A 10,057-nucleotide genomic window follows, 5' to 3' on the forward strand; every position below is an offset into this window, starting at 1 on the left:
AATATGAGCTCTTAATAGAATGTGAATCAGAATATAGTACTCCTGTGCCGCCAGTAAAGAAATCTAGAGGCAAAGAGTATTAGCTGGTTCACGATTTAAGGGCTATATCTCAGGTGGTCCAAGATCTACATCCGGTAGTAGCTAATCCATACACTTTACTGACCTCTTTTAAAGGAGGAGCATAAATGGTTTACTGTACTAGATTTGAAGGATGCCTTCTTTTGCATACCTCCAGGCATAAAAAGTCAAAGCCTATTTGCTTTGGAATGGGAAAGCCCCACCACAGAATGAAAGACACAGCTAACATGGACCGTACTTCCACAAGGATTTAAAATTAGTCCTACGATATTTGGGACTCAGCTGGCAAGAAAAAAAATTAGAAATATAGAAATGTCTAGAAAAAACAGAACCCAGGGAGAGGCATATTGTTACAGAATGCAGACGACATTCTGATAGTGGCAGAAAGTAAAGAATAATGTTTTGAAATTTTTAAATTTTCTGGGCCAAGGAAGATGCGGAGTTTCCAGAAACAAAACCCAAATAGGAGAAGCAACAGCCATTTATTTAGGATTCGAAATATCTCAAAGACAAAGACAATTAGAAAGTGAAAAGAAAGAAACTATTTGTCAAATTCCCGAACCTTGCGGCCCGAAGGAACTGAGAGCTTTTCTGAAAATAGTGAAATAGCGTCAGCTCTGGATTCTGAACTACAGACTGTATGTAAAACCATTATATGAGGCACTGAAAGAATCAAAGGATAAATATTTAACCTGGACGCCCGGATGCCAAACGGCATTCAAAGAACTGAAAAGAGCCTCAGTGATGGCCCCTGCATTAGGCCTACCCGATTTCGCTAAACCTTTTGAGTTGTTTGTCCACGAAAGACAACATTTAGCCCTTGGAGTGCTGACACAGCGACTGGGAACCTGGAAGAGACCCGTGGGCTACTTCTCCAAACAACTCGACCACGTGAGTAAAAGATGGCCTGGATGTTTACGGGCAGTAGCAACAGCAGCGCTGCCGATCCAGGAAGCCCCAAAGTTAACAATGGGACAAAAGATGACAGTATGTGTCCCGCACATAGCGGTGACTGTTTTAGAACAAAAGGGGGGTCGTTGGCTATCCCTTAGCAGAATGTTGAAATATCAAGTTGTTCTGTTAGAACAAGACCATGTGGAATCGAAGACTACTGCTATACTGAATCCTGCTATGTTTTTAACAACAGAAAACCTTACGGACAATTTCGAACACGATCGCTTGCTAACTATTGAACAAGTCTATTCCAGCAGACCAGGCCTGAGACACAAACCTCTGGGAAAATCCTGATCTGGAGTTGTTTACAGATGGAAGCAGCTCTGGGCGAGAAGAGAATGGCCGGATATGCTGTCGTTATCACCGCCGAGGGAATGGAGTCAGGGGCGCTGCCTGCGAACACCTCAGCACAGAAAGCAGTATTGGTAGCGTTGAAGCGAGCTCTGCGAATGGCAGAAGGACGAAGGATAAATATCTAGACTGATTCCAAACATGCATTTGGTGTGATCCACGATCATGGAGCTACTGGGAAGGAAAAAGGACTGCCATCAGCCCAAGAATCATTGATACAGCATAAAGAAGACATTCTCCAACTTCCGGAAGACGTGCAGAAACCAAAAGAAGTGGCGGTAAAGCGTTGCAAAGCTCATCGATTCGGCCAGACGGCTGTAAACATAAGCAAACGATTGACAGATAAAGCTGCAAAGAGGACTGCAGAGCAAGGTATCCTTGCACTAGTACCAGTAAAACAGATCGGAATTCCAAAGTTGAAACCGAGATTATTATAATAAATTGGATGAGCAATTAGCAGAACAATTGGAAGCATCACAAAACACAGAGATGGTAGGTAACACCAGAAAAACAAGTAATAATAATAACAACCCCACAAGTTATGACAGAACTTGCAAAAGAAAAGCATGAGCAAACACATTAGGGTGTAGATGCTACGGTTTTGAGTTTAAAAGCATCTGTAGCGTGTGTAGGCATGACAAGAACAGTTAAACCCATGGTAGCTAAGTGTCCAATCTGTCCTAGAAATAATCCCCTGAACCAAAGGAAACCACCTTTGGGAGTAACAAAACAAAAAATTCTCCCGGAAATTATTAGCAAATTAAGTTTTCTGAGTTACCCAGACAAAATAGATATAGCAGTATTTGTTAGTGCTGATGGACAAGTTTTCTAGTTGGCCAGAAGCTTTCTCGTGCTGCACCAACAAAGCTAGAGTAGTAGTTAAGATGTTGCTGAAAGAAATAATACCAAGATTTAGAGTGCCAACAGGAATGTCCTCTGAGAGAGGACCACATTTTTTTGCAGAGGTAGTTCAACAAATTAATAAAATTTTGGGTATAAAATGGAACCTGCATATGCCCTAGAGACCACAATCAAGTGAAAATTTTGAGAAGATGAACCAAACACTGAACTGACATAGTGGAATATTATTGATCTAAGATGGAAGTATTGAGAAAATGATTATTTCAAAACTTCCAAAGGGGGGAAATGTAACCAAAGCGATGAAATCAACCAACCAGAGACGGTGTTCCATTACGGGAACACGGAGCGTACGAATCAGCGCATCTGTCGATCTGCATTTTAGTCCCTAGGCGATCGTTAATGTCAGCAGAACAACAGACAACGTGCTTCTGTCAGAAACGGATGACAAAACGCGGTTTCGTGTAGCGCACTGAGAAAACTAGCCAAGACTGCCAAGATTAAGAGCCAAGAAGGTAAAAGGCAATTCTGGCAGGGGGAGATTGCGACCACCGACTCACGGACCACCACCGAGCCTGCGCAGCGATTTACATACGGAACGAGCAAGTTTGTACCGATCAGTAGACAGGACAATAACGACTATATATGAGTATGTAAAATTTTGATCTACAAATTCTACGGGAAAGGTGTGTGAGGTACGCACGCCAGGAGGAGCGATCCCCCGTGCATCTGGCGCCGTGAATAAAGAACGCCTGCTCTTTAATACTAGATTGGTGTTGAAGAGATATTTCCGATTTTACCGCGTTTTTCGGTAACACAGGGAGTCAGACCAAGAGAGCCAGAGAAAGACACAATACCGACAGGCTACAGGACAGAGCAGGAGGAATGAAAAAATAAAAACGGAGCCAGAGCCAGGCAGAGAGAGGCGGAGAAAGAACAAGTAGCCACAGGCTACAGGACAGAGAGAGGGAGGACCAAAAAGACGGGGAGGCAGGGAGCCACTCAGAGCGAGATGGAGAAAGAAGGGGCGGGGGGGGGTGCAAAAAAAAAAAACTAAAAAAAATTTTGCAGCAGGTAAGGAAAGAGAGGGGGCCAGGGGAGAGACAGGGAGGGCCCAGGATGCACAAGAGAGGCAACGGGGCCCCAGTGGCCCAGGACTCACCGCGACTCTCGCTCTCAGCGCTGCTGGCACAATTTAGCCGTTCAGATGCTTCTTTCCCCTCCTCTCCGCCCTGCCTCTTCTGCAGCTCCAGACTCTAGGCCATCCTCCACCTGAAGAGAATACAAGGGTGTCTCACAGCTCTTACGAGATGAGGCTTCCTAGGCACGTAGCGTAGCCTAGCTCGCTCGTGCCGGAGCTGGGGGCAGGAGCACGGGGCAAGGGGGGCCAGGGGAGGCTGAGGGGGAGCTCTGGTGAGCTGGGGAGTCGGCTATCTTCTGCACCCTGGGCAGGGGGAAAATGTCATCATCCTCCTCCTCCTTTCCCTCTTCCCTTCTATCAGCTCCCGGGTAACTCCTGGGGCTGCCCTCACCCGCTCGCCTTTAGCATACCAGAAGCCTGCCTCGGCAGGTCATTTGAAGCTTCCCATCCCACCAGCCCCAGTAGTGCAGGCACACAAGGAGACACCCCGGCACCCACCAAAGGGGCTCGCTCACCTCACCGGCAGCCCTAGGCCTCACCCGACACAGGGAATCGTGTCCGACACACCACCACGCTGCAGCAGGAGCGGAGGAGGCCTTTCCTTACCAGGAAGCAGCAACGAGCACGGCGGCATCACCTCGCAGGCACCGCAGCATCGCAGGGCTGTCACCTGCGGAGAGAGCAATGGGGATCACAGGGACGCCACCGCGCGTGCGCGGCTCCCGGGCTCAGTACCCAACTCTGGTCGCTGGGCAGCAGCATTATCTGAATTACTCTTCTCGATTAATACCATCCAGAAACCGTAACTTGGCTGCATCCACAGAGCTTCTATTCCTCTGCACCTTTCCCCCTCGCAGCCCCGGCAGCACCGTTCATTGCCTCTGCACCAAACAGCAAAGCGTCTCGAGCATTTCAGTCCTTTCCTCTCGACTGCTTAAAAAAATCTGGTGCTTGCTACTGTCCATGCCACTGCCCGCCCCCCCCATGCCCGAGGGAGGAGAAGCAGCACAGCAAACCTGGGGAACAAGGTTGGGTCCCCCACCCCCGCAGAATAAGCCCCAGGAACTGCTTGTAGGCATGTGGCATCAGGGTTGTGATAGGGTTTTGTTTTGGTTTTCTTTTTTTCCCCCTGCCTTCTTTACATAATGTAATAATTGGGGTTGCTTTTCCAAACTACTGAGTTCTGTGGGGACTTTTTGTGCTTTTACCCTACAAAAAATGGTCATTTTCACTTTCGGTTTTGTGCATGAGAATGGTTGGTGGGTGCTTTTAGGTGGTTGTTCCTTCCCCACCACCACCCTTTTTTTCCCTTTCCAGCTGCACAAATCCAGCTGAGTTGGCTTTCCCAGAAGCCCCAAGTTGTTTTCTTTCCACCAGAATTCTTCCTGTATTTTCACCCCCCATTGCAGACCCAGAGTCAGGGGGTTTGAGGTATTTTTGTGCCCAGGCAGCAGCTCCCAGGCTGCATAAGCAGCCCCACAGGGGGAAGTCCCCGTTTGAGGGAATCGGCCCCAAATTGGGATGGGAAAGTGAAGACAAGGGAAAAAAAAATCCTGAATAACCTGAAAAAGAACACCTACTCCAGCCCACCAAGCACCCGTCACCTTGCCTGACTCACCTCCAGGGCCCAGATCACGCTCGGCTCATCACTTAGTGCCCTCAGATCACAAAAAAAAAAAAAAAGAGTAAAACCCATAATGGAGCCCTATAGCCATCAGTCACATCTTCCCTCCAGTACTACACACAGACTCACCTTCTTACAGCGCTCCCCTGGGCTCTCCTCCGTTGCCCTGCACGACTCATCCATCTGCACCTGGAAAAACAGTGTTACTGAACAAGTCACCTGGAGGCACAGCAACAGCTTAACCATTCCACAGCTCTTGCGCCCCCGTAGGAATACCATCTAGAGCCCAACTACAGCCTGCCGTTAAAGGAAATGCGTTAAATCAAACGTTAAGCCCTCGCACGTACAAGCCGGAACAGCAAACACACAGCACGCTCGCGCACCCAGGGCGCAGCCCGACGGAGGTCCACGGGCACCTCGCCGGTTTGATGCGGAGCCGCCCAGCATCCCTGCGAGCACAGCTGCAGGCGCAACAGCAGTTTCACCTACACCCATCTCAGCGCGCAGCGCTTCTGAAGCTTTAAGCTGAAAGCCCTACCTTGACCCTTGGCCACACTAGAAGCGAGCCGTGGCTAGGACTCCACAGAAACACAGCAACACAAATTGCACACCCACAGCGGCGACAGCCTTGCAGCTATTTAGACCAGGAACAACAGAGAAAAGTAAAACAGCTTCATCACCCGCACAGGAAAAGCGGCAGACGGAGACAAAGGGTCAGCATTCACAGCCCTTACAGAACACAGGCGTTCTCTCGCCTTCCACTCCTAAACCCATCCCCACTTAGGTCTAAATATCGCAGCCCTGCTGGGGCAATATCGAGAGCGGGGAACAAGAGCCCTGCCGCCGGCCGTTTGTGCGGCAGGACACAAAAACAGAGGGACATGTTTTGCCACACACAACCCTGAATCTCCTGAAAATTTATGTTTACCAAAAATAGCCATTTGGAACATATTCCCAAAAACATTCGGCAATGAAACGCTTACGTGCTTGACACCCGCACATTTTTGGGGAACTTGCTATTTGCTTCCTGGTTTTGCTGGTCTTCCCTCAGAAGTTCTACCTGCAGCCAAGTTATTCCCACCCGCCCGACCGGTTCAACCATTCACCTTCCTGGTATTACCAGCACATTGACACAGGCGAGGAACTTAACTGCTCTTCTAAAACTATCCAAATGACAATCACAGCCCTGAAAGAGGAGTGGAAGAGAAGAAAAGGAGAGATCAGGCAGCAAAGATGCCCTGCAGGCTGCTGCCAGCCAACACTGCACTCTTTTGTTAAAGCCACCCCGCCCCCCCAAACGCAAAAAAAAAGCCCCATGACTTTGTGGAGTGCGGTTTTTTTTTCTTTTCCGCAGTCCTTCTGGAGCTCATCCCTGTCTCAGCATCTTGTCTTGTCAGAGCATGAAGATGCAGATGATCTGTATCCCGACGACATCTGCATGGGATGAATACATTTTCAGAAATAGACCAGATCTGTGAGACTCCTGTCACCTTTGTGGTTTTAATAATCATAACTCAATTTTGTCGACTGACACACTTGTGAGAACTAACTTTGAAACTTAGCCTCTCCTTGGGGAAAAAAACGTGTTAGACACCAAATGAAACTGATTCAGAGCTCCGAACCACGATGGAGCCGATAGAGCTGCTGTGACTTAGTTTGTATGATTAATTAATTGGTTAATAACTATCCTAAGCAGCACAGAAAGAAGAGCTGGACCCAAAGAGGGTGCGCTACGCTGGATCCAAAAAGCACCCTTCCTCCAGAGACCCACCTCAGGTGGCGAGTTCGCTCTGGTGCATGCCGGCCTCCCGAACTTCGGGGTCCGATGTGACCGGACCCCCACCTCCGGGGAGGGTCCGCGTACCCTGCCCAACCCCTGCTTTCCCCTGCAGCCCCCAATGCCCCCACCCCACCCCAACCCCCCAGCCTGCACAAGCAGCCAAACCAGCTTCTGCTTTTGGCCCCCAAACCAGCTCACTTTGGGACCGTTTCTGAGCCAAAAAGCCCAGCTGCTGAGCCTGTTCTCAAGTCCCAAAAATGCAGCACTCGGCCTCTGCTCCTCAGCCCAAAACCACACGACTTAGTCCCCTCGGTCAGGCCCTCAAAACGCACGACTCGATCTGTTTCAGGGCCCCGGCGTCAGCCACAGGAGCCTGCTCTCACGGCCCAGGAACAGAAGAGCTGCGCTCTCCCCGCTCAGGGACCAAACCAGCTGAGCCTGGCTGCGTCCCGGCCCCCTCCGCAGTCCCCACGGGCAACGCTCAGGGCCGCGGAGAGCGCAGCCACCCCGCAGCCCCGCACCCCCACGGCCCACGCGGGCACTGTCGGGGAGGCCTCGGGAACTGAACTGCGCGGGCCCGGCCCCGCACCCCGGCGGGGCAGCCCAGCGCCGGCCCGGCAGCGCTTTCCTCCTGCTCTCGCAGGCCTCGTTTCCCCGGCACCGCCGGGCCCGCACCCCAACCCCACAGGGGGCCGGGCCCAGCCCGCCTCCAGCAAACCGCGGCGGCAGCAGCCGGGGTCCCTGCCTGCCTCGCGGCCAAGGGGGGACCCGCCCGGCACCGCAGGAGCCCCCGCCGGGGTCGCCGCCGCCGCCCGACCCCGACGAGGAGCAGCCGAGAGCCGGGTGGGGCTGCCCCTACTTCCCCACGGCCGGGCACGGGCTCGGCCCCAAAACCCAACCACCGACCCACGACAGCGCTCGGCCCGGGGCCGCTGCTGCCCGCAACCCCCCCCCCCCGGGGACTCCGCGGACCGGGAGACCCCACAGCCGAAACCCGCCGACCCACAGCGCGCCCAGCCACGCACGCGGCTCCTCACCTGCCCCCCGGCGCGGCTCCGGCTGCCCCACGGCCCGGCACGGAGCCGAACCCGGCCACCGGACCATCCGCCGCCCCCCCGCAACCCCCGGACGCTCCGGGCCGGTTCTCGTCCCTTTTCGCTCCGACGCCTCGAGCCGAGCCGGCCCCGCTCCTCCGAGCTACCGGCGGTGCCCGCTCTGCTGCTCGGGGCCGGGCCCTGTTCTCGCCCAGCCGCGAGAAGCCGCCCCGGGGTCTCCTCGGTGCGTCCAGCCCCGTGCCGTGCCGGAGCGGGGAGAGCCGGGTACGAGCGCGGAGCCCTGGGGCAGGGGTTGCCCCAGTGCCGCCGACGGTGTGGGGGTGTGTGTCGTCGTCCCCCGCCCCACGCGGGGGGCGCACACACGGTACACCCGCGGGCAGGGGCATCCCCGGGGAGCCGTGCGGCCAGGCTGCGCCGTAGGAGGGGAAGGTGATGTTGGTTTCCCATTTTCCCCGCAGCCTGATCCTCCCCCCTCCCCCGTACTGAGTTGCCCCCCCCGCCCACCCCTTCCCGCGCGTTACAGCCCGCGAAAAAGCTTTTAACAACCCGATCGACAACACTCCCTTTATCCCTCTTCCAGCAGCAGCAGCAGCGAGAGATTAAGCCAACTGCAGCAGAGAGGAGGAAGGCAAGGAGAGCCTTTTCAAGCAAGGGCAGGACAAAAATGCACGGCGTGGACAGGCACAGGAGAGGCTGCGTTATCTGGAAAGCACAACACCTACCCAAGGGCAGAAAATAAGGAACGAATCGTTTGCAAGGAGCTGCAGCAGACAGATCACCTTTTTCTTTATTGCTCTCCTGCCCTTTGTTATCCAAAGCGATAGGCTTCACCACCGGGCAGAAAATAGCTGCCTAGATTTACACGGACAACCAGAAACAATCAAGCCACCCAGGAAAAAGTTCACAGCAGAGGTATAACACATCAGCAGCTAAAACATTTGTTACGCAGGCACAACCAGGCACTAAACAAAGGCTTTCCAACATTGGAGATCTAGAACAGGTAGACATTAGCACAGAAGCGCAAGGGGCTCCGTCACCCTGCGCAAATCTCCCCGTGCCTACACACGCACACGTTCAGAAGTTTTTTATCAGAAAACGCCCGACTGAGCCATTTGCCACAGTCACGAGACTCACGACATGACACACGAGGTGGGCCCAGAGTTTTAAGGCAAAAATACCTCCCCCGCCCCCCACCCGAGATCTTTCAGGCTCCAGACCTGCCATCTCCCCGCACCAAACCTCCCCGGCCAAAGGGTTTCAGGTGGCCCAAAACACAGTACACAGAAAATAAACGGGGAAAGCCCTACATTGTGCAAAAGAGAACGATGCCCGACCAGGGCTTCTCTGCGGGGCCCGAGCTCGGCACGGAGCCCCCCCCCGGCACGAGCCCGGCCCCGGGGCCGGCACGGAGGAGCCAGCCCCCCCCCGGCACGAGCCCGGCCCCGGGGCCGGCACGGAGGAGCCAGCCCCCCCCCCGGCACGAGCCCGGCCCCGGGGCCGGCACGGAGGAGCCAGCCCCCCCCCGGCACGAGCCCGGCCCCGGGGCCGGCACGGAGGAGCCAGCCCCCCCCCGGCACGAGCCCGGCCCCGGGGCCGGCACGGAGGAGCCAGCCCCCCCCTCCCCCGCCCGGCCCCGGGGCCGGCGCGACGGAGCTCCCCCCGCCCGGCACCGAGCCCGGCCCGGGCCGGCGACGGAGGCCCCCCCCGCCCGGCCCAGGGTCGGGCCCGCACGGAGCCCCCCCCACCCCCGGCCCACACGGAGCCCCCACCGCTGCCCGAACTCACCCACCAGCGCTCTCCGGCCCCCGGCTACGGCCGCGCTGCTCTCTCAGGCGGCTGCCGCAGACGAGGATCGGGAGCCGCCAGGCCTCCAGGAGTCCCGAGGGGATGCCGGCCACCGCAGGGGATGGCTGCCTGCGGCCGGACTGCCGCGGCGCTCCCCGCCCAGCTCCGAGCAGTCTCCGCCGGCCACGGGCTTCCCACGCCGGGCCGCAGAGGGGCCCCGGCACCGCAAAGAGACCCCTCGCGACCCGGCCGCCCCACGCACCTCTCCCACCTCCGCTCCGCCGCGCACGCGCCACCGGAAGCCCGGGCCCCGCGGGGCGGCCCTTAGAGGGCGGCCGGAAGGACCGGCCCCCACCGGCCCCGCCCCCGCGCCGGACCGCCCCCGCGCCCAGCCGGTGAGCGCCAGCGCCCCCTGCTGGCCGGGCCGCGCT

General features: G+C 55.8%; 1 long non-coding RNA gene across 2 annotated transcripts; it reads right to left on the bottom strand.

Moving 5' to 3' along the window:
* Positions 1 to 3,596: 3,596 nt before the first annotated feature.
* On the bottom strand, positions 3,597 to 9,693 carry LOC135311065 (uncharacterized). Of its 2 annotated transcripts, none has more exons than XR_010370950.1 (3): positions 9,627 to 9,693; positions 5,136 to 5,195; positions 3,597 to 4,052 (listed from the first exon to the last, which is right to left on the bottom strand). It is a non-coding gene; the product is annotated as an uncharacterized LOC135311065 (long non-coding RNA). The 2 variants fall into 2 exon arrangements; XR_010370951.1 differs by lacking the exon at positions 9,627 to 9,693 and adding an exon at positions 5,545 to 5,612.
* Positions 9,694 to 10,057: the final 364 nt, after the last annotated feature.

Source organism: Phalacrocorax carbo, unplaced genomic scaffold (assembly GCF_963921805.1).
Source record: "Phalacrocorax carbo unplaced genomic scaffold, bPhaCar2.1 SCAFFOLD_56, whole genome shotgun sequence".
Taxonomy (NCBI): domain Eukaryota; kingdom Metazoa; phylum Chordata; class Aves; order Suliformes; family Phalacrocoracidae; genus Phalacrocorax; species Phalacrocorax carbo.